The sequence below is a fragment of the Dasypus novemcinctus genome, chromosome 13 (genome assembly GCF_030445035.2).
Source record: "Dasypus novemcinctus isolate mDasNov1 chromosome 13, mDasNov1.1.hap2, whole genome shotgun sequence".
NCBI lineage: Eukaryota > Metazoa > Chordata > Mammalia > Cingulata > Dasypodidae > Dasypus > Dasypus novemcinctus.
In genome coordinates, this window is record NC_080685.1 from 2591823 (window position 1) to 2614472 (window position 22650).

Sequence of the window (22650 nt, forward strand, 5' to 3'; positions counted from 1 at the left end):
TCAGATAAAAGTGCCTGAAAAAGAACTTTTTAGGAGTAATGTTTCTATAAGTTGTTGAGCTGCTTTTTCTGTTCTTTCATTTTTGTGAATTTGAAATAAAGTTATTTAAAATATATTTATATTTAAAGAAAAATAATAGTATAGAAATATATTCTGTTTAATAGTTTTTGCTCAACACAGAAGTTTTTGTAAGCATTACGTTTTAGCATGTAACGAAGGCTGGAGCAGAGCTCTGCATCGAGGTGCTGCTCAGTTCAGCACAGCAGCCTGGGTGTGGCTGGCTCCCTTGGCTACTGGAGCTCTCACCAGCTCGAAGGTGCTGAGAGCGTTAGGAATTTGACTTTGTCGTGGTTCATTGCTGTCATTACATATCAGAGGCTTGTTGAAGAGGAGAATTGGGCTGTTAAATACCACATTCATTTACTAAGATAAGATGATAGTGGAAAAATCATGGGACAAGCTAACTTTGTATACTTTTTGAAGATGAAGCCTTAAAATTTTAAAAATTCTTTCATTAGGTATTCTGACTAGGAGTACTGTGGTAATTAAGAGAAAGCCAAATGTCCGTTAGAATTTTTTTCTGTATATGACTGTGGCAGCTTATATGTTAATTTCAAATTAATCTTCCTCAAATGGCTTTATTTCCTTTATCTTCCTCTTTAATATTCATTTCTTAATATATTTATGAGAAAGTAGCCCTTATCTGTACATTATAAAATGGAAGCCTTCTGACTTGACCATTAAAATTTTTTTATTATGTAATAAAGCTGTGAAATTACCATGACCCCTAATATTTTATGTTAAAAGGATGGGCTATGTTATATAGAAGATAACAAGGAAGCCCTTGTGCTGAGGCTTGTGCTGAAATGAGGTTTCCTATAATTAAATTGTTTGAATTTAACATTTTTCTTTGGGCAATTTCATGTCTTCTTGTAAGATCTTAGAATCAAATGTAAAACTGAATCTTTAATCATTGTTCCACTAAATGAAGTCTGTGCTGCTCCAAATGCAAGCTCTGAACCCTTTTGGACTGAGCAATTATTGTGAGAGATTTAGGACACCTTCTCACATAAGCTCGAAGCATCCTCTAGAAACGTGAATTATTATGTTAGGTAAGAGATATATTTCTGAAAAGTTACTGATGCTCCGTAATGTGCATCAAAATTTACCCTGCATCTTTAGCCCACTTCTTAGATGCCTATTTTAGGGAGGCAAGGCCCCGTCGGCTTATGCTCGAGGCTTCCTGGTGAGCTGCAGCAAGGCTGCTCTCGGTGGGAGAGCCAGGAACATGAGAAAATTTCAGCAAAGGTAAACTTTCGTATCTCACTGGTACTTTACAAATCACAGCCCACATAGACTTATCACAGGGCTACTTCCCTGTCATTTCAGATATAAGTTTATTAATTTTTAACCTGTGGCTCAGAAGCAACAGAGGCATCGATAAAACATTAAGTTTTCTTAGTGACAAGGCTGCGAAGAGGCATTTTCTAGATAATGATGACCGTGTGCCTAATGTGATGAATGCTAAGAAGGGAATGCTGTCAATTCCCAGCAGCGCTGGTGGGTCGTCAGGCTTTGAGGCTGAGATTTACTTGGCTTTCAGGGTGAAGATAAAAATCTTTATGATACTTTTTCTCTCACTTTTTTTTTTCTGCTGGCTATATAGCTATGATATACATTGAAGTATACTTTTATTGTAGTGTTTTCAGTTTCTTGTTGTTTCCTAGTATTCAGTGAAACATGTACTTTTATGGCGCATATGCAAAGTATGTTGAAATTCTTTCAAAGTCATTATTTTGCTGTATGCTTTGACTAATTTCTTTTTTTAACTGAAATGTATTTCTGCATGCACTATGGATCTACTCCATAGGGGAAGTTTTTATATTTTAGTACCTGTTTTATACAGATTTTTACTCTAGTATTTGTTTTGTGTATGTGCTCTATAGGAATTCATTCAAATGTGTTCTATTGTTTTGGCTTGCTTTCTTAGTTACTAGTATCATCTGAAATATACTACCATTATTGTGCCTCTAATACTACGTGTGTGATGTGGGATTTCATTTGTCAGTAAAATTGTTATGCTTTGTTCCCTGCTGAGTACTTCTTGATTTAATATGCTTTTTAAAAAAAAAAACTTTGTGACTTTGTTTTATTTTTAGATCCATAGGCTGTCATTGTATATACTGAACTTATTTCTAACTGATTGCCATCTATAATACATGAACATAATAATGAATTTCCTCCTGCATAGTCATTTTAAAATCACTCTTAATATGTGTACTATAAACATATTTTTATAAATTCTCTGCCCCAGTTCCTTGTATCATTGGCTGCATTCTGCATACTTATGTACATCTTCTTTGTCGGCAAGCTGAACTTTTACCATCCGAATCCCGTTTTTAAATGCATGAGATCACATGGTTTAATGGACTCTGTAATAATAATAGCTAATACTGAGGACTTCCCGTGTGGCAGGTTGTATTCTAAATGCATTATAAATGTATTTATTTTCTATTGCTACATAACAAATTACTACAGTCTTAGCAGCTAAAATGACATGCATTTGTTACACGGGGCAAGTATAGCAGGAGCAGGAATTGTGGGGACCATCTTAGAATTCTGCCAACCACAGTTAGTATCAGCTCCTTTACCACTCACAGCAACCCTGTGAAGTAAGCATGGTTATTAGCAATATTTTACAGATGTGGCCACTTGGCCTAGAGTCACAGAACTTGAAAACGGCAGAGCCTGGGTGTCAGTTCACAAAGCCTGACTTGAGAGCATAGACTCACTGATTGCTTTCATCTACTCTACAACAACTTTTTTTTTCTAATATATTTTTTATTGTTTTTTTTAAAAAGATACTTAGATTACATAAATATTATATAAAAATATATAGGGGATTCCCATATGCCTTGCTCCCTACCCCTCCCATGTTTTCCCACATTAACAACATCCTTCATTATTGTGGTACATTCATTACAATTGATGAACACATTTTGGAGCATTGCCACTAAGCAAGGATTATGGTTTACATTGTAGTTTACAGTCTCTCCCACACAATTTTATAGGTTATGGCAAGGTATAAAGTGGCCTATATCTGTCGTTGCAGTGTCATTCAGACAATTCCCAAGTCCCCAAAATGCCCTCATGTTACACTTGTTTTTCCCTCTCTCTGACCTCAGAACCTCCAGTAGCCACTGCCTCTACATCAATGTTATAAGTTCTTCCATTGCTAGAATCATAATAAGTCTATAGTAGAATACCAGTAGGTCTACTTTAGTCCATAGTTCATTTCCCAGTCCTGAGGATTCTGGGATGGTGATGCCCATTCCACCTCTAATTGAGAGGGGGCTTAGATCCCATGGGACAGATGGATAGGACTCTCTTGCTTGCAGTTCCTTGGGATGGTCATTGTCCATCACCATCTTCTTGTTAGTTGTCCTGGTTGAGTCCAACGAACTGGAGAGTAGTTGTAGCAACTCCGTTGAGATTAAAGGCCCAGCTGGTACCTGGACAGCCCAAAGATTTAAGTCTCTTGGATGTAGACCTATCAACTCTAGTACTAATTATAGGTCTACAACAGCTTTTTTGCTGGGAGCTTGGTACAAAGAAGAAGATGCAGTTTCTACTCTCAGAGAACTTGCCAACTAGGAAAGGGCAAGTAATAAAGATACACTACACTGTGGGATATGTAATAAAAGTTAGTACCTGATGAAATGTGAACATGGAAGTTCTAAGAAGCTCTCTGGGTGAAACCTAGAAGCCAATACCTGAGCCATTCGGTGGGGGAAAAAAATGCATGTAATCAACCCTAATTCGTCTTCACACATTATATATTATATTCTATTGTATTTTCACAAAGAAGTCATGCTCTCATGCTTATTATTCTCCCTTAAAAATAAGTTGAAGTTATGGCCCCCCAGACCAAAAGTCCTTTAGATTTCTAATCAGTTATTGCTGGTTAGTATTTTGTAGAAACTGAATTTTGTTGATAATGTCAGCTTCTTAAAACCTCAGAGTAGATTCTTTTCCCAGTGAAGAGAAATAAATCAGACCACCTATATTTTCAAGCTATTCCTTTTACAAGGAACTGATGATGTAAACTATCTAATAAGGAAGTTTTTTCTTTCCCAGAAAGGTTAATTATCCTAGCATTTAAAGTTTCGTCTTTTCACCCAGACCAAAATTTTCCTCTGAGAAATGAAAAGAATATTATTTAAATAGGATCAGAGTTGTTGTTTTTTTCTCTTTTTTAAGAACATTTCTGGTTTTTCTGCTTTAGTGCCATAGTGCTTTTCCTGTACATCTGTAATTTTCTCTTTCTTTTGTTATATGGAGTTCTTTAGAACACATGCAAGCTTTGTTATTTAAGAAACCTTTATTTGGGCACACATGCCCTTTGTATTAATTTAGATTTACTTTCTTAGTCCTTTGAATAGTCTCTATGTCACAAATTGGATCCTGCCCATGGACTTGTCTTATTTGATCTCTACATTACTGTTAATTCTTTTTTTGTTATTAATTTCTTGCCAACTCTTTTAAAATTGGGATTTGACTTTTTGTTGAAAAAACCTGTGAGATGTGGCTGCATTGGGCTTAGTTCCACACGGCAACAACTTGCTGGAGCTGGGTGGGTCGCAGCTGCTCCTGTAGGGAGGCGTTTTGCAATCCAGCTTGCTATACCCAACCCATTTAGCCAAGCCCCACCCATGTTTTCAGACTTAATGTAAGTGGAATGAGCTATGAATTTATCATTATAACTGAACGGTCTTGTGTTTTCTTGCTCTATTTTATTGTTAATGCAATTCTCCCCACCCAGAATCCCCTCCCTATTGAAATCCTACCCCAGTCTTCAGTGACGATTTCCAGTCCCATCTTTGCATGATAGCTCTTACTGTTCCAAGTAACAGAAAATCCAGCCCAAGTTGATTGAAGGAAAAAAGGAATCTGTTAGCTGTGAACTGAAAACTGCCTCCCTTTAGCATCTGGGTACTCAAATGGTGCCATTAGGATCTGGCGTCCTTCCGTTGCTAGGCTCTGCTTTCCATGAGATGCCTTGATTCTTAGACAGGCTTCCCCTGTGGTGGCAAAACAGTGGCCAGAAGCTCCAGGCTTTCATCCCCTCACCTCTCAATCCAGCAAGAAAAAGAACTTGCCTAACCCAAATCTCCAAGAATAACTGCGGTTGGATCTGATTGGCAGTGCGTTTGTGCATTTTGAACCAGGCATTGGACCCGTGGAGATGCAGTATTTCCATTTGCTAGAAGTACACACCCACCCCTGGCATGGAGGGAAAGGTGGCTCCATGGGAGGCAGGAGCACATAACGGGGAGGGGACATTCCTAGAAGAATATGGTGGTTGGTGAGAATAGGACATATTTTATCTTCCTTGATTTCCCCAAGGGAAATGCTTTTTCCCTCTGCTAAATTTATCTAATATTCTGCTTTGTGTTATAGTCACTTATTTTATTCACTCATTTGCCAGACATTTATTTAGTGTCAGTGCTGTTGCAGGCATTGTGTAAGGGGGTGGGAATACCAAGTTAAAAAAAGGCACATCAATTGCCCTTGGGGAGTTCACAATACAATATGTATGATTTATCCACCAACAGGATTGTAGAGCTTATGAGATGTCATAAGTATTGTTTTCCCTATAGCACATAATATAATATTTTCCAAAAAATAGGCTCTCAGTATGCAGTATAAAATTTTTTGTGCATGTGGCTTATTAAAACATAGTTTCATTACTTCAGCCTTGCTGATGAATGGGACCATCTTGTTTGTATTCATGCACAAAGAGCTTTCCCATGCCAACTTCATCATTCTCCCTTGCCCCAGCAGGCTGTATACTACTTTTTTCCTGTGCTGAAACCTGGTAATTTTTCCAGCACTCATCTCGTTCTGTCTTGTAGCATAGTTATCCCTTGGTTTATTTTGGCACTTATGCTACATTTGGATATTCTTGATTGCAATGAGTTGCTAAATAAATGTTTGCTGATTTGAATCTGTTGAACGATGGAAATGCCTGTGCTTTGATCGTGGGGCTAGTTTCACTTCTTTTTTCATTATCTTTTTGTAGTTCTTTGTTCATAAGTGTGTGTATAGGTTTTCCCTCAAGTTTTCATCAATATTTAATAGGCATATTTGGGTTTTGTTCTTTGTCAGCTTACCATGTGTACATTTTGGAACCTGGTATTATTTTAATACCTCTCATAAAGTTAGGGCTCTGTTAATAATCAGAGAGCAAGAAATGGGTAGCATTATTATAGAAGGAAGATGAGTTCTGCTAACAGGCTGGGTGTTTTTTATTATCTAATCTGAAGTTACTATCTCTTGTTTTGTTTGCAGTAAAACTCAGGCCTTGATTTCTTGAGTACTTTGGAATTGCTAATGAAAAACAAAAACAAAACAAAAACAAAACAAAAATAAAATCTGGTGAGCTTCTAGAAGGATGAGAGATAACATTGAATACTGGCCATATGACAGGTGCTACACCTTTCCTATGTTATCTTTTACATCTTCAGAACAATTCTTATTGCTAGGTGTTATTCTTATATTCTTATTCCAGTATTAAAGAAATTTGCTTAAAATCTTAGAATTAGGCAGTGGCAGATTTGGGCTCCTAACCCAGAGGTCTCTGACTCCAGAACCCATGCTCTCAGCATCTGGAAAGCACAGGAGAATTAAAACCCCAAACTCATAGCCTCCCCCCAAAAAGTTGATTATAGTGTCTACATTAAAGTTTCCTTGACTATTTCCTTACCAGTTTCCCAAGAAGGCATTGTGCGTGTATTTTTTAATCTCTTTTGTAATAGCATTAGGGTGTGCATAGCCATGATATTACCTTTAAGGTTTGTAAGTATCTTTAAACCTTCAAGTCAAACAAAAACCACTGTCTCTAATACATGCCAATATGCATTTTTCAATTGTACTAATAACTTTCATGACTTATCTGAAATGTTTAAATGCTTTTAAAAAAATTCATGTTCATTATAAAAATTAAAATAAATAAAAATACTGATCAGAAATTCAAGTCTCCCCTAATCCCATTCCTTGAAAATCATTACTGTTAACAGTTGGGTCTAAATCTACATCTATATCTAGTATATACATCCTGCATGCACACACACATGTAATTTTCTTTAAATGATTGCATAACTACTCCATTGTATAGATAAACTAAAATTTAATTAACCAGTACTCTATTAATGGGCATTTAGATTATTTCTGTTTTTTTTAAACTGCAGAACACAATAAACATGTATCTTTTCATACTAAGGATAAATTAGTAGAAATGAAATTGCTGAGGCAGAGTTTCCATTTTTATGTATGTTGCCAAATTGCACTCTAACATATATTGTACTAATTTATACTCTACCAACACTGTTTCAGTTGCCTGTTTCCAAACAACCTTGCTAAAATGGGGAATTATTTTCTTTAATCCTGATAAATGATGTAATATCTCTTTGTAATTTAAAATTTCGTTTCTTTGGTTATTAGATTCTGGTAGGTTTTAAATCTTCAAGTTTTTCATGATAAATCTGTGAGACTTTAACTCTTTTTCTCTCTGAAATTTTTGAGGCTGTGACAATTCTAAACAGATCAAGACATTTTCCCTGGCTTTTAAGATAGAGGTTTTCCTCCTTAACATGATTTAGTTTAATATTCAGGGAATGGTACATGTCTCAGTGGTCCAGTCACCATCATTAGATAGCGATAGCTCTTTGTAAAGACTTGTCATTAGAATTATTTTTTAGGAGGTATCGGGGATTGAGCCCTTGTACATGGGAAGCAGGAGCTCAACCACTTGAGCTACATTTGCTCCCTAAAGCCTTATTTTTAAAGCCATTAAGTGTAGGAAGTTTTAACCTGCTGGCGGTGTGTCTTTTACTATATCAGAGCATAACTCCAATTTTGTTCCTGATAATTATGGAGGAATACTTGGAACCGAGCATGGCAGCTCCCATATGACTTCTACCCTTTACACTATGTACAGCTTTCTTTTTCATTCAAGTACTTTGAATTTAAAGCAACCTATCAGGTGGGGTTTTAAGTTTTACTATGTTTTTTGAGTATAAATGCCACAGAACAAATGTTAGTATTCAGTATTTAGATTTTTTCCAACTTACTGCCATTGTAGTTCTTGATATTAGTATGTAGTTACGGTTAATAACCATTTTTTGCCAACTGTATTAACTGCTAATTATTATTATTATTATTTTATTTTTTTTACTTCAGTAAATGTGTTCTTGCCTTTCAAGAATACTTTGCCTTTCAGAAAGTTCCTTCCTAGTTTTCTTTGGCACTTGACAAAACTGTCTCTGAACCTGTTTGTTTGACTAGATAAAAGAAAAATTGCCTGTGTTGCTTATTGTCTTTCCAGAAGAGGGTGTAGCAAGCAAGGAAAAGAGCAGCTATACTGTCCCCAGCCCCCTTCATGTTAACCATCTCATAAAAATTAAAAATGATGGCTATTCAGCATACTAAAAAACACTCTTACAGTTGTAAGTCATAAATAATATTGGCAATTACATCCAAGATGTTGGGTTAACAGGGACCACAAAGTAGAACTGTATACCTCTAAAATATGGAGATCACTCTCCTCTGTGACAGGACTGAACGGAGATTGCACATATTTAGTACTGAAATGGAAGTTGTGGGAGGAAAAATCTTTCAATTTAATTAAAAAACATTATTAATCCTTGGTGGATTTGTAGCATTCTCTGAGTTATTGAATGAGTCTATGGTATTGACACATAAGAAAATGAGTTATTGACATTTGATGAATAAGAAAATACGCCTCTTTTTGCCAAGAATTTATTTGTATTGCTATGTTTTTTTCTGAAAGGGTGAATTGCTGTTTTCCAGTGCAAGCCAATAATTTTCAAGTTCTTGCCTTTAAGAACAAAAGCTGCTATTGTGTTTTTCACTTAGGAAGGATTATTATGTAAGCCAGCATCATTTACCTTCATTTGCTGAAGATTCCTGATTTTAGGACTGAGAGCATTGGACATAAAATGTTTGGTCATTGTTTCCATTCCCTCACTCACAACTCTTTGTAGGCTAGTTTCTGCCTTCACTACTGCAATGAGAATGGCTTCATTAATAAAACTAGTTACTTCCTAAAAGCTAAATCCAGTAATCCTTTCTGTTTCCCTATTCTCCCTGATCTGCTCCTTCCTTGAAACTCTCCTCCCTTGACTTTTCAGACGCCCTTGCCAAACTCCACTTCAAATGTTGGTCTCCTGCAAAGATGAACCTTGCCTGGCTTTCTTACTCTCTTCTCGCATTGTTCTACTAAGTGCTTTTATCCTCTTTTGTAGCTTCAACTATTGCTTATTCCCCAAAGTCTCTTGTATCTTTTCTTCTGTCTCAGGTCACCTTCCACAGTTCTAGTCCATTATTTCCAAATGCTTACTGTTTACCATATATCCTCCCCTGATATCCAGCTTATTTAGAGCTTGAATGATTATCTAGCACTTTCCTTCAAATCAGTACTTGCTGATGGATTTCATTTATTGTTTAACATTGTCATCCTTCTTCAAAGTTCCTCAATCTAGAAACCTTGGCATCAATCTTAACATTTCCAACAGTTTTATGACCTTTAAGAACAATATCTAAACAAAAATATTTTGCTTATAGATGATATAAATGTTATTACATTGATATTTTATCTGAATTTAATAAAATTTAAAATATCTAACTTTATAAAACTTGCTGTCTTCTTAACTTAGATTTAAAAAAATGAAAAATGTCTCCAGCCAGTCCTTTTTTTGTGGGGTGGGTGTGGGGTGGGGGGAGAAACATTCTCTAATTTTATGTAGAAAATCCAAGGAAAACTTGACTTGTTAGATAGAAAACCTGATTGCACATAGTTTTCAGGACTGTATTTCAGAATAAATAAAAGTTGTTGCTATTTTCAAATAAGGAAAGAGCTGCCAGTGAAAGGAGAAATCTTTGTTGTTTTAAATGTGGGTTCTTGTCCTGGTTTGTCTTTTGTGGACCCCAGAAACTATGTTCTTAAGCTAATCCATTCCTGTGCCTGTGCAAACAACGTAGGTGGGGCCTTTTGATTAGATTCAGTTAAGGGACCTCTAATCAGATCACTTTTGATTAGATTGCTTTTAGGCCCTTGATTGGATTCTGTCACTGAGGCTGCCCTAGATTAGGTCTCTGCCCTCTTGCTAGTGTTTTATATAAGTAGAGAACTGAAAGCAGAAAGACAGAGAAAGAGCTGCCATTTTGACCCTGCCATGTGAGAGATTGGACTCCAGAGATCAGCTGCCATCTTGCCTCGCCGCTTGGCAGGAGTACAGGATCTGCCAGCAGACACACTTTGGTGAGACAGCATTTCTGATGATACCTTGCTTTGTTCATTTTCACAGACTTGGAACTGTAAGCTTTCACCCTACTAAATTCCCTTTATAAAAGCCACCCTATTTCTGGTGTTTTTACATTTGCAGCTTTGGCAAACTGAAACAATCCTTTCGTGCAAAGCAAATTTAATGTTGAAGCAAAAGGAGTTTCACTTTTTTTATTCTGCTTGTCTTTGAGGTTATTCAGCATGCATATTTCATTCTGTAAATGCATTGCAATAAAAAAGAAATTATTTTCTTACAATTAAAGTTGTGGGGAAAATGTGACCATTTCATGGATAATCGTAGAATAAATCCTTGACTGGTCTAACAGGAGAGAAAATCTGTGTGATTTCTCAGAGCATGCCTGAGGCCTTGCTGATTGTGTCAATTTGTTTCTGTCTGTATAAGCAGCCTACAACTCCAGACTACAGAATAGCCTAATTAAAAATCATAACTTCCCTCCCTTTTGTTTAGAATCAACTTACTTTGAATGCGTCCTTCTTCCATTTTCTAGGTAAAAGTATGAAGATGGAATCGTTTGTCCTAGAGTGCAAAACTCACCCTCTATACACACACACATAGGCTCACATACCTGGCAGCACAAAGCACAAATATGAAACCTTTGAGCTTTCGGTGAGAAATTTAGTCTTCATAATCCAAACTTCCTTTGAGGATTGATTTTGTTCTCCTTTTGATGGCTTCTGACTTTTTTTCCCATGGCTGTCATCCTGGGTGTTTACCCATTTTTTTTTTTTTTTTTTTTTTTTTTTTTACTCAGAGACTCGAGCTTTTTAGATCATATGGCTATAGCTTGTATTGGTGTCAAGGTCAAAATCTTTTAATTTTATTGGCGAAACTGGTATTGTAGCCTTTGGGTCCCCTGCTGTACATTTAAACCTTTATCATATTTTTTAAACACGGTGGTAGCATGGCTTTTGGTCCAGCAGATACTTTTATGAAATTCCTTGGCTATATATAGTTTACTTTTCCTTGAGAGAAATATAACAGAATACCACCAGCATTATGATTGCAAGTAGATTGTTACCATGACAACCTGACCATTTTTTAATATTAGAATTTTCTTGTTAAAGCAGAACTTATGACATTGGGGACCTTTGCCTGCCTGTGAAAACTTTAAGCTGTTTCTCAGAGTTCGCGTTACACTGTGTCCAATAAGAAAAGTGTTATTTAATGAGAAAACAATTCATTTAAACACCATGTTTGCTCAGTGTGGCAGTTTGATATTATTTATGAATCCTGAAATAAGTGAAAAGTTATGTTTGTAAGCTGGTCTATTCCTCTGGGTGTGATACTCTTTGGTTATATTAAATTCAAAGGTTTTAAGTTTACTTGATAGAACGTTAGGGCTTTGATTCGACTGTGTCAGTAAGATGGACTCAGGATTGAGTCCCCGCCCCTTGGTGGCCGTTCACTTAAGGGGACACACAGGAAGAGAGAGAACTTTGTCAGTTTTGATCCTGGAGTGCCAGGGAGAGATGAGCCATTCACTTGGTCGTATACAGCTGACTCTGAGGAGACCAGAGCAGCTGAGCCTTATGTCAGCCTGCAGCTGAGACTGGAAGAAGCTGGGCTCAAGGGGAGGGAGGAGGAGGAAGAGACCAGGCAGAGATCCCACCATCCTGCTTCAACACGTGGCACCTGACTTTGGTGAGAAAGCAGCCTTGAGTTGCTCTTTAGAACCTTGGAACTTTTACCCCAATAAAACCCCCTTTATGAAAGCCAACAGATTTCTGATATTTTGCATTAGCACCCCTGTGGCTGGCTATTACACTGAGCAACTCAGCTGTTACATTAAGAAGACTTCTTTTCTCACCTATACCACTCTATTTGATGTGGGGTCTTACACTGTTGGATGCCAGTGAGATTTGTAAGAGACACACTAAGAGAATCAGTTTTGCATCTGACATCAGAGAACTTTTCCATCTGCTACCTGCATAAATGGTCCTGAAAAAATGGCTGAGGCTCTTTGGGACTGGTTTTAAAAATTGTTAATGGGAATGTTAAACCCCACCCATTTTGTTATAATAATAAAGTAATATGTAAAAGATTTACTGCTGCTTTTATTCACAGTGGAATGGGAATAGCTAATACATATGAACTATATCGAGTTTATTTATTATCTCATTTAATCCCCATAAGGAGTCTGAAAAAACAGGTCTATTAGTTTCAATTCATATATGAAAAGAGAGTTTAAGTGGTTTGCCCAGATCACATCTCTGTTAAATTTCTAGGTGGAGTTAAACCAGAGTTGTCTGCTTCTATTTCTATTTCCCACTAATATTTGTGCCTACCATGGTAGGTGGCACATGGTAAAGCACTCAATATTTGTTAAATAAATGAATACTGAGTTGAATACTTTCATAAAATGGTGGTATGCCTCAGTAAGACTGATCATTTATAGATAAGTTGAATGTGGACTAGTTAAGCAATTAGAAATTGCTAAGGCTAATTCTGTGACAGGGTAGCTATAGTTTTTCTTATGATTTTCTCATCACTCAAACATCAGAATTTACTGAATGTATGCTATGTGCTGGAGACTCTGACATGCAAAGATGAGTAGGACTGTCTGCTGCCCAAGAGCCAACAACCTGATTGACAGTTTGGGCAGTAACTCTTTTTGAAAGGTACGTATAATAGTTTATTAAATATTTGCTTCATCATAAAGATAACTTTGCTATTAAGGTCTAAAGGCTATCCCATTCTTTGTCCCTTCATCGTACTTAAAAACAGCAAGAAGTATATTACTCTAAATGTAATTTGACATATGTACATTTGGTGCAACGTGGCAGTATACCAAATACAAACATCAAGACAAACTAATTCGGGAAACGGACTTTGGCCCAGTGGTTAGGGCGTCCGTCTACCATATGGGAGGTCCGCGGTTCAAACCCCGGGCCTCCTAGACCCGTGTGGAGCTGGCCATGCGCAGCGCTGATGCGCGCAAGGAGTGCCGTGCCACACAAGGGTGTCCCCCGCGTGGGGGAGCCCCACGCGCAAGGAGTGCGCCCGTGAGGAAAGCCGCCCAGCGTGAAAAGAAAGAGCAGCCTGCCCAGGAATGGCGCCGCCCACACTTCCCGTGCCACTGACGACAACAGAAGCGGACAAAGAAACAAGACGCAGCAAACAGACACCAAGAACAGACAACCAGGGGAGGGGGGGAAATTAAATAAAATAAATAAATCTTTTAAAAAAAAAAAAAAAAGACAAACTAATTCATTCATTACATTCTTTGGATGCCAGCTGCTGAGTTCTCATTATGCTAGCCCCTTACATGTGGTTACAGTCTTAGTACAAAGATTAGTAGCTGGTCATGCACTTCCTCAAGTATGTGCTGCCTCAGTACCGTCTTGGAGCACATGGGTAAGGCATCGAGCCCAGGCTCTGGGTGTATGGGCAGGCTGCAGGGAGGTCAGGACTTGCCTGGGTGAGTCTCAGGGGAGCAGCCAGGTGATGCGGAGAAGGGCTGTCAGGCAGAGGAGTGGCGTAGGTATGCCGAAGCACAAATGAAGCGCTGTTGCTTTTGGGAAACTTCTAGGCAATTCAACCTGGCAGAAGTATAGCCAGGAGGCAGAAAATTGGTGAGAACTGCAGCTAAAGATAGGTAAGGGCCAAAGGAGTTGGACCTTATCTTGAAGGAAAACCACTTCAAGGGAATTTTAATTTGATGAGCAACATGGAATTTGGTGAGTGAGATTTGCATTTTAGCAAGCTCTTTTCCCAGTTTGAAAGATGATTTAGAGGAGAGTAAAACTGGTATTAGGAGTCTTTTGCTGTAAATGAAAAAGAAATGTTGCAGGTCTGTACTATGGCATCATGGTAGTGGTGAGCCACAAAGGGAGGGAGAAGGGAATAAGAAAATATTAAGAAGATAGAATTTCTAGCACTTGGAACTGTCCATTGTGGGCTGGTAGGAAGGAGTAATTCAGAGCTGATGCCTACATTTCTAACTTGGCAAATTGGGGGAGTGATTGGTGGTGCCTTCAGAAAGACAGTGAGTACAGGAAAAGGGAATGAGGAGCTGGAGGTGCATGTGTAGATTATGAATTCTGTTTTGGACACTTTGAGTATGAGATACTTGTGAGACATCCAGGTGGATGTAGTAAAAAAGCAGCTGGATATGTGGGACTAAAACTCAGAGCTTTGGGCAGGAGATCGAGAATTCAAAGATATATAGATGATAGTTGATGTTGTGGAAGTTAGAAATAACCTATGAGAGGATGTAAAAGAAGAAAGTGAGACTGTGGGTGGAACCCTGAGGCAAACAGAAAGATAAGCCAGTAAAGGTTATTGAAAAGGAGAGAAGAAGGAAAACCTGGAGAGAAATATACCCTAGAAAGAAAGTTAGGAAAAAAAATTCAAGGAAGAGGTGAATAGTTTACGTGCTTCAGAGAGGTCAATTAAAATAAGGACTGAAAAGTGTTTATTGAATTCCATAATAAATATTCCTTTGGTGAATTTTGCTAGAGTACCTTAGTATGATGGTTGTTAGATCTTTTTGAGAAACTTGGCCATGAATGGAAGTAAAGAATGAATGGTAATAAGAGTGTAATGTAGAGTGTTTTTTTTTTTTTTTTTTTAAAGAGATTTGAGTATGTAAGCCAGGAAAAATGAAACTTTCAAGATAAGCAGGTTATTAGTGATGAAGTGAGATTTCTAAGATGTCGAGAACACAGGAATTAGCCTTGAGTTACAGGATAGACACTCTTCCTCTGAACTGTTGGGGGTTTGTTCCACTGTGCAGGCTCTAGAGTTTCCTGGAGTTCCCTCACCCATAGAAAGACCTCAACATGCTCCAGTGCCTCAAAATGGAAGCTTATTTGCATATCTTAATATATGCATTCAACTACTGAGTGGTCTTGGTCCTCTAATTTTTAAGCTCACCTTCTGGTAACAGTTGGCTTAAGATAAATCACAGTTTAATTTAAAAATGCATATTGACTGTAGCAGTTTTATATTATTTATGAATTCCAAAAAAGATATTTGATTGTGTTTGTAAACTGGTTTGTTCTTCTGGATGTGATACCCTTTGATTGTATTAGGTTGAGTTGAGATGCCTTTGACTGAATTATGTTACGATTAGAGCTTTGATTTGACCACATCATTAGGGTGAGTCAGTTTGTGGGTTATTTAAATGAGCACTAGATCAAGGAGATAAAGAGAAGTAGATAGACAGAAAAGATACACAGAGGAAGAGAGGTAGCTCCATAGACATGGCAGAGGCCCCGGGAAGAGAGAGAGCCTTTACCTGAGAGTATAGCTGATGTTGTGAAGAGAACGGAGCAGCTGAGCCTGGAAAGAAATGACCCTGGGGAGAGAGACGAGCTCTATGTCATCCTACAGCTGAGATCGGAAGAAGGAAGAAGCTGGACCCACGGAGCCTTAAGAGGAAGAGGAAGGCTGAACCCTTGTAGACATCGCCTGCCATCTTGCTTTAACATGTCACAGCAGTTTGGTAAGGAAGTAACCTTGAGTTGGACTCTTTAGGGCCTTGTAACTGTAAGCTTCTGTCCCAAATAAATACCCTTTATAAAAGCCAACAGAGTTCTGGTACTTTGCATCAGCACTGCTTTGGCTAATACATTGACCATACTTATATTTAAGTATGCTTTGAAAAGTTCCAGGTTCTTGAAGGTGTGCCATCAAACCATTAAAGTACATTGTACATATTGAGGAGGTGAAAGAAGCAATTGGTTTGTTTTTCACACTTGTTTTTTTTTTTTTTTAAAGATTTATTTATTTATTTAATCCCCCCCCTCCCCCAGTTGTCTGTTCTCTGTGTCTATTTGCTGCGTCTTGATTCTTTTGTCCGCTTCTGTTATCGTCAGCGGCACGGGAAGTGTGGGCGGCGCCATTCCTGGGCAGGCTGCACTTTCTTTCGTGCTGGGCGGCTCTCCTTATGGGCGCACTCCTTGCGCGTGGGGCTCCCCTACGCGGGGGACACCCCTGCGTGGCACGGCACTCCTTGCACGCATCAGCACTGTGCACGGGCCAGCTCCACACGGGTCAAGGAGGCCCGGGGTTTGAACCGCGGACCTCCCATGTGGTAGACGGACACCCTAACCACTGGGCCAAGTCCGTTTCCCTGTTTTTCACACTTGTACAACCAAACATAGCAGTGAAGTGGCATGCCAGTGTGGACTCTTGATGAGGTGGTCCACTATATAAGGCACCCATAACTTTTAGGGGGTGTTCTGGTTTGCTAAAGATACCATAAATGGGCTTGGCTTTTAACAGTGGGCCTGTAGTAGCTTACAGGCTTATAGTTTCAAAGCTGAGAAAAATGTCCCAAATCAAGGCACCATCAGAGAAGACTTCTCCCTGAAGACCATCTGCTGGTGATCCTGGACTCCTCTGCCATATGCCAAGGAACGTGGTAGGGTCACTGGGTTGTCCCTTCACTTCCGGGTTTGGTTGCTTTCAGCTTCTTGCTCCAGAGGCTTTCTCTCTCTTTGTCTGAGTTTCATTCTCTTATAAAGGACTCCAGTAAGAGAATTAAGACCCACCCTGAAAGAGGAAGGTGACAACTTAAGATCCTCCTCACAAAAAGACCCTTCTTACATAGGTCCACACCCACAGGAATAGATTAACTTTATTTTTATTTATTTATTTATTTTATGAGGAATAGGAGAACAATTTTTATTATCAGAAGAAGTAATAGGGGTGAGAAGACAATAGCTTTTCAGACACAAAGTACTGTCATGTCTTAGAGTTGTTACAGAAAGACCAAGGAAGTATGCTTGGCTTCTCCAAATAAAAACCTAAGCCCTCTTCATAAAGCAATTTTGAGTCATGTCAGCTGATACAGCATATTCAAAATGAGCAAAAACACACATCATGTAATTATGACAATATAGGTCATTTCTATTTAATTGAAATACTCATATTTTCAGAGAGAGAATGACAAATTAAAATTTACCTGCAGAAAAAAAGACCAGGACAATGAAATTCTTACAGACTACCTTAGAAAAAAAGAGTTGAAGAATTCAGTTAAATTTTTACTGAACAAACACAGAATAAATGAAAAGGGGGTGTTTTAACCTGTAGATACAATAAACAAGTCCAAATGTTCAGAGGGCTGTCATACACACAAAATGAAACATTGGTTGTTCAGTGTTTCTCTGAAAGGCAGAACTTGAACTAAGGGATAAATACAACTAACCGACAGGCTGTGGTGAGAGTTGTACCAAGTGTATCACTTATCTTAATAGCTGCTCTTCCAATATTCTGCATTCCATACTTTTCCGTTCTTCTGAAAAGAGATGTTATAACTTAATGTTCTCCAAGAATGTCTTAAATAAGTTGCATTTTCATGGCAAAGCCTCCACTGCCAGCAATGGATGCATGCACAGCATCAGAAAATATCTAAAGTTAACACACTGTTTTTTAAAGAAAATGGTCTTTTGTTCTTCAGCTGTATTTTAGTATTCTACATTGGTAAGTCTCAGGAGATTGGAAGAAAAAGAGAGCGTATTCTCCAAAGAGGGTGAGTCTGACTCCCCAGCAGCTGTGATATTGCCTTCTGGGAAGAGCCCTCCTCCAACCCCAAATGAATCACAAGACTATCAACCAACGGTACCAATGGGAGTGTGTTGCCTGTGGGGGCCGGGGAAAGCAGGGAAAACAGCCGATGATAACCACTGCTCCATGGTAAACAGGAGAGCTAGGTTTATGAGTCACTAGAAAAGTAACCTTGCCATGTAATACTGATAGGCTCCATCCAAACTGATGAATATCACAAAATGAGAATTGTTTCAACTTCTATTCAGTACAGTGTTTGAGGACAAAATATATATAATATACTCTATATTATATATGTATTTTATCACATACTCCATAAGGAATGCCGAGGTACTTAATCTATTCAATAAATTGAAAATAAAAATTTTAAATTTCTCTTTGGCGGTATACAGGATTCGGAAGGTGGTTCTTGAACTCTGAATGACAAATCACTTTTTGAGGAAAGGCACATAATCGGTCAATCTGGCTAACTGCTGTTCATTAGGGATTGATGGGGCTGGGACAGGCTCTAATAAGGGAATAAACCTATTAAAAGAAACTTCCAGGGCTCTTGCAACCGGTTTTTTTGGCATAACCATTTGCTTTTGTCAGCTTGCCATCCTTGGTCTAAAATACCTCTCACAGCCTCTTCTACAGGAAGCCCGACAAAGGCTGCAAAGTCGTTCGCGATTATGGAGGTATTTGCCTGAGAAACCATGGTGAAGGGTCGTCTCCTCATTGCATCTCTTAGTGCTTCCATGATTGGCTGAACCATCTCGGACCACTGGTGGCGTTGATGGTGGTGTAGGTCCCAGGCAAATCTCTCTGCCAAATTCTCTGTCCTACTGACCACATCCCCCCAAGTTCAGAATTGGCGGGTTTTATGGCAGGTGGTATTCTTTTCCAAAGATACCTTGCATTGTTCATGTCATTATGAAGCAGATATAGAGCTAAAAGCTGACTGTACACCGGCAGTTCCTCCAGGAGCCTCGAGCTCCTGATTCTCACACTGCTCTAGCAACTTTTTGAAACTGAAGGTACTTTCTGCCATTAGTGCCACTGGCATCTTCCCCGCCGGTCCAGCTGCTGCACCTTCCCGAAAGCCAGACCCCAGACTGTCCCTAAGGGTGTCGTGCTGCGATCTGGATTAACTTTACTTATTTTTAAAGATTTATTTTATTTATTTCTCCCCCTCCCTGCCCCAGTTGTCTGTTCTCTGTGTCCATCCACTGTGCGTTCTTCTTTTTGTCCACTTCTGTTGTTGTCAGTGGCATGGGAATCTGTGTCTCTTTTTGTTGTGTCATCTTGTTGTGTCAGCTCTCCGTGTGTGTGGCGCCATTCCTGGGCAGGCTGCACTTTCTTTCGTGCTGGGCGGCTTTCCTTACGGGGTGCACTCCTTGCACGTGGGGCTGCCCCACACAGGGACACCCCTGCGTGGCACGGCACTCCCTGCACGCATCAGCCCTGCTCATAGGCCAGCTCCACACGGGTCGAGGAGGCTCAGGGTTCGAACCTTGGACCTCCCATGTTGTAAACGGACGCCCCATCCACTGGGCCAAGTCCGCTTTCCTGGATTAACTTTAAGAACATACTTTTCTGGGGTCCACACAGCTTCACAGGATTCACAGTACCTTCAGTAGATTCAGGATTCACAGTACCTTCTAGTGTACCACCATATACCGAATGACTCTCACATTGTCTAGTTTCTCTACAGTACTTCCATAGTGTAGCTGGGGTGAGAGAAACAGGCATTTACCCTCTGAGTGGTGGCTTGGGATTGTTGTTCTTTGGGCTCCTCCTTGAGTTCATCTGCAGATTTTTCCAAATCATGCTTCATTTTACAGTCTTTTTTTTTTTTTTTTAAATTTATTTATTTAATTCCCCTCCCCTCCCCCGGTTGTCTGTTTTCTGTGTCTTTTTGCTGCGTCTTGTTTCTTTGTCCGCTTCTGTTGTCGTCAGCGGCACAGGAAGTGTGGGCTGCGCCATTCCTCGGCAGGCTGCTCCCTCCTTCGCGCTGGGCGGCTCTCCTTATGGGTGCACTCCTTGCACGTGGGGCTCCCCTATGCGGGGGACACCCCTGTGTGGCAGGGCACTCCTTGCGGGCATCAGCACTGCACGTGGGCCAGCTCCACACGGGTCAAGGAGGCCTGGAGCTTGAACCGCGGGCCTCCCATGTGGTAGACGGACGCCCTAACCACTGGGCCAAAGTCCGTTTTCCCACATTTTACAGTCTTAACACCACTTCATCTCAAAGCATTTTCCAGAAAATGGTGTCTGTACTGAGGTCTTCATTTTTTCAGCATCCTCCACACGTCTTCGTAACCTTCTTTTCTCATTTGCTCAGATTCTCATGTTGCTTTCTGTTGCAAAGCCTCAAAATGGTTCATCATAACCATTTTGCCCCTGAGTGCTTTTAAGTAATAGGTTGAAAGTGTTTGCTCACAGGGTTTTGTTTAAGGAGAACCTGTAGTGTGTCATGCCTTTTATTGTGTCCCATGGTTTCCTGTAGCATATACCTACAAAGATTATATTGTGATGAGTTCGAGTCGTTGGTACGCTAGAGTATGCTTTTATTAGCAATGTATTTGCCCATACAGTAATCATATCCACTTTCGAATGTGAGAGTTATGGTAATTTTAAGGTAGACATACTGCACTGGTTGTGGGGGTAGAGTGAGTCTTTTACATCTACCTGTGTGATAATCAAATTCATTTTTCCCCGAGACCAGTGTTTTCTTCTTCCTCTTGTAATTAGCTTCCTCATTCTGCAAGTTAACTATGATAATAAATACTGAAACTTGGCATGTTTTCTCAAGGATGAAAATAAAAGCTTATACTTAATGTGTAAATTACAGCCAAACATGGGTCCAGACATATGGTTATTAGTGTTGCTTAAATTACTGGGACTTCTTGTCAGCACAGCTACAAATGTTCTCAGGGACTCTCAGATCGCTTCCTTTTCTCTTCCTCTGTAAATAAAGTACGCTATTAAATGCATGCCTTTTTAATTTGAGAAATTACTATATTTGGGCTTTCATTTGGTAAGCCACATATAAATAAATAGCAACAGCTCTACTGAGAAGTCCAGATGCACTGGGCTTGCTTAGATGTCTCGTGGTCTCTGAACATTTGGTCTAGTGTTTCTGGCTAAGAGCCAGAAGCAAATTATATTTTCCATGCAACTCTTAGCTCACGTTCTCCCTTCTCAGAGCATGATCTGCAAAATGTACTCCTAAGACACCGTATTTGAATTGTAAATTTGTGTGTGAATGTTATTTTACATGAAGTTAGGAAGGAAACCAAAGGGGAACGTTTCCCTAATTTGTTAGCAAGCTGTACATACAATTTGAAACTAATGCTCCTCTTGACCATATATAGTCATCAGTATTGCATAAGATGTGGAAATACCAATATTCTCGAATCTTCTTTGTCTTTTCATTAAAATCACTTTATTAACCTATGTATTTTCTGTTGAACTTAGAGTAAAAACCTGTTTAATTGTAGCATCACAGTCTTATTTTTCAAGCAGGGGAAATATGTATTATTTTATAGTGTGGAAAGTGGCCTCTTTTAAAACAGTGTCCAGCATCAGTAGTTGCTTATTAATTATTACTTTTCCTTTAACTGCTTTTTATCTGGTGATGGAGTGGTTGATGATGAAGGCATTGTCAGTGCGGTAAATTACGATCATTGTTTGCATCTAATTATGCATGTTTATTTCAAAATTAAAGGAAGATACAACCATATAATATTTGAAAATCATCCAGTCATTCCTTTAAAATATAGGGGAACACACTCTGGTCACTAAGTAGATGGCTTCTTTTAGATCAGTATCCTTGATTTTGCTATTATGACTTTTTCCCCCCATAGGCCCATGCATTTACTCTGATAAAGATACAAATATTCTCACCTTTTGCATTGAGAGTTTGGGAATTATTTTGAACAAGCTGCTAGCTGATTCATAACATATGTAAATAAGTGGTCCCTACCAAGGGAGCCTTCCATAACTGCAGACCTAGAATTGTCCTGGGTTACTCCTTGGACCCTGTTGGTGAGTCTACCGTCACTGTGGGGGTACTGGCTGTGTGGACACTTCAGGAGTAATAATAGCTAACGTGTACTGAGCTGTGGGTACTGTGCTAAGCTCTACATGAGTTATTTTGTATAATACCACTTGAGATCTGTGTCCGTGTATAATAAATTTATATTACCATTACATTTGCAAAGAAAGTATAGTGTCAAAGTATCTAGAAATACAGAATGAGATGTGACAAAGATTTATTAACTTACTACTCAGGAAGCAGTTAGGGTTGATGATAGCTCCAAGGGGTTTAAGGAACTGAGTATTCTTCGGCATTTTAAAGAAAGTTGGAATAAGCTTGTTAGGTTACAGACAAAACTGATACTGTTCTACAGGAAATAAAACCCTGATTTTTAGGGTTACCCTTTCTATTGGACAGAAAGTTGCAAGTTAACACGTAGTTTCACAGTGTCTGAACTCCAATGAAACAGTAAATAACTCAAACACATGTACGTAGAGAATGAGGTAATCCTTGGGCAAAAGCCTGTTAATGTTTCCCAGGACGATACTGGAAGAACAGGCGACTCCCTCACCTCTTGCTCCTTTTCACATTTTGGAGAATTTTAATTAACCGTGGTTTCTTTCCGTTCTGTAATGAGCTCATTTTCTTCCTAAGTCTCCACCTCCGCTGGGTTGGGGGGGCGAGGTGAGGAGGCTAGGAGGACTTGTCAGTGAACCCTGCCTCTGCTGC

At 39.1% G+C, this 22650-nt stretch overlaps 1 protein-coding gene and 1 pseudogene across 3 annotated transcripts in view; one reads left to right on the top strand and one right to left on the bottom strand.

The window, feature by feature from the left end:
- SMYD3 (SET and MYND domain containing 3) overlaps positions 1-22650 on the top strand; it is a 748180-nt gene that overhangs the window by 240532 nt on the left and 484998 nt on the right. The window lies entirely within an intron of this gene.
- Positions 18329-18945, bottom strand: LOC139436318 (COP9 signalosome complex subunit 8 pseudogene; annotated as a pseudogene).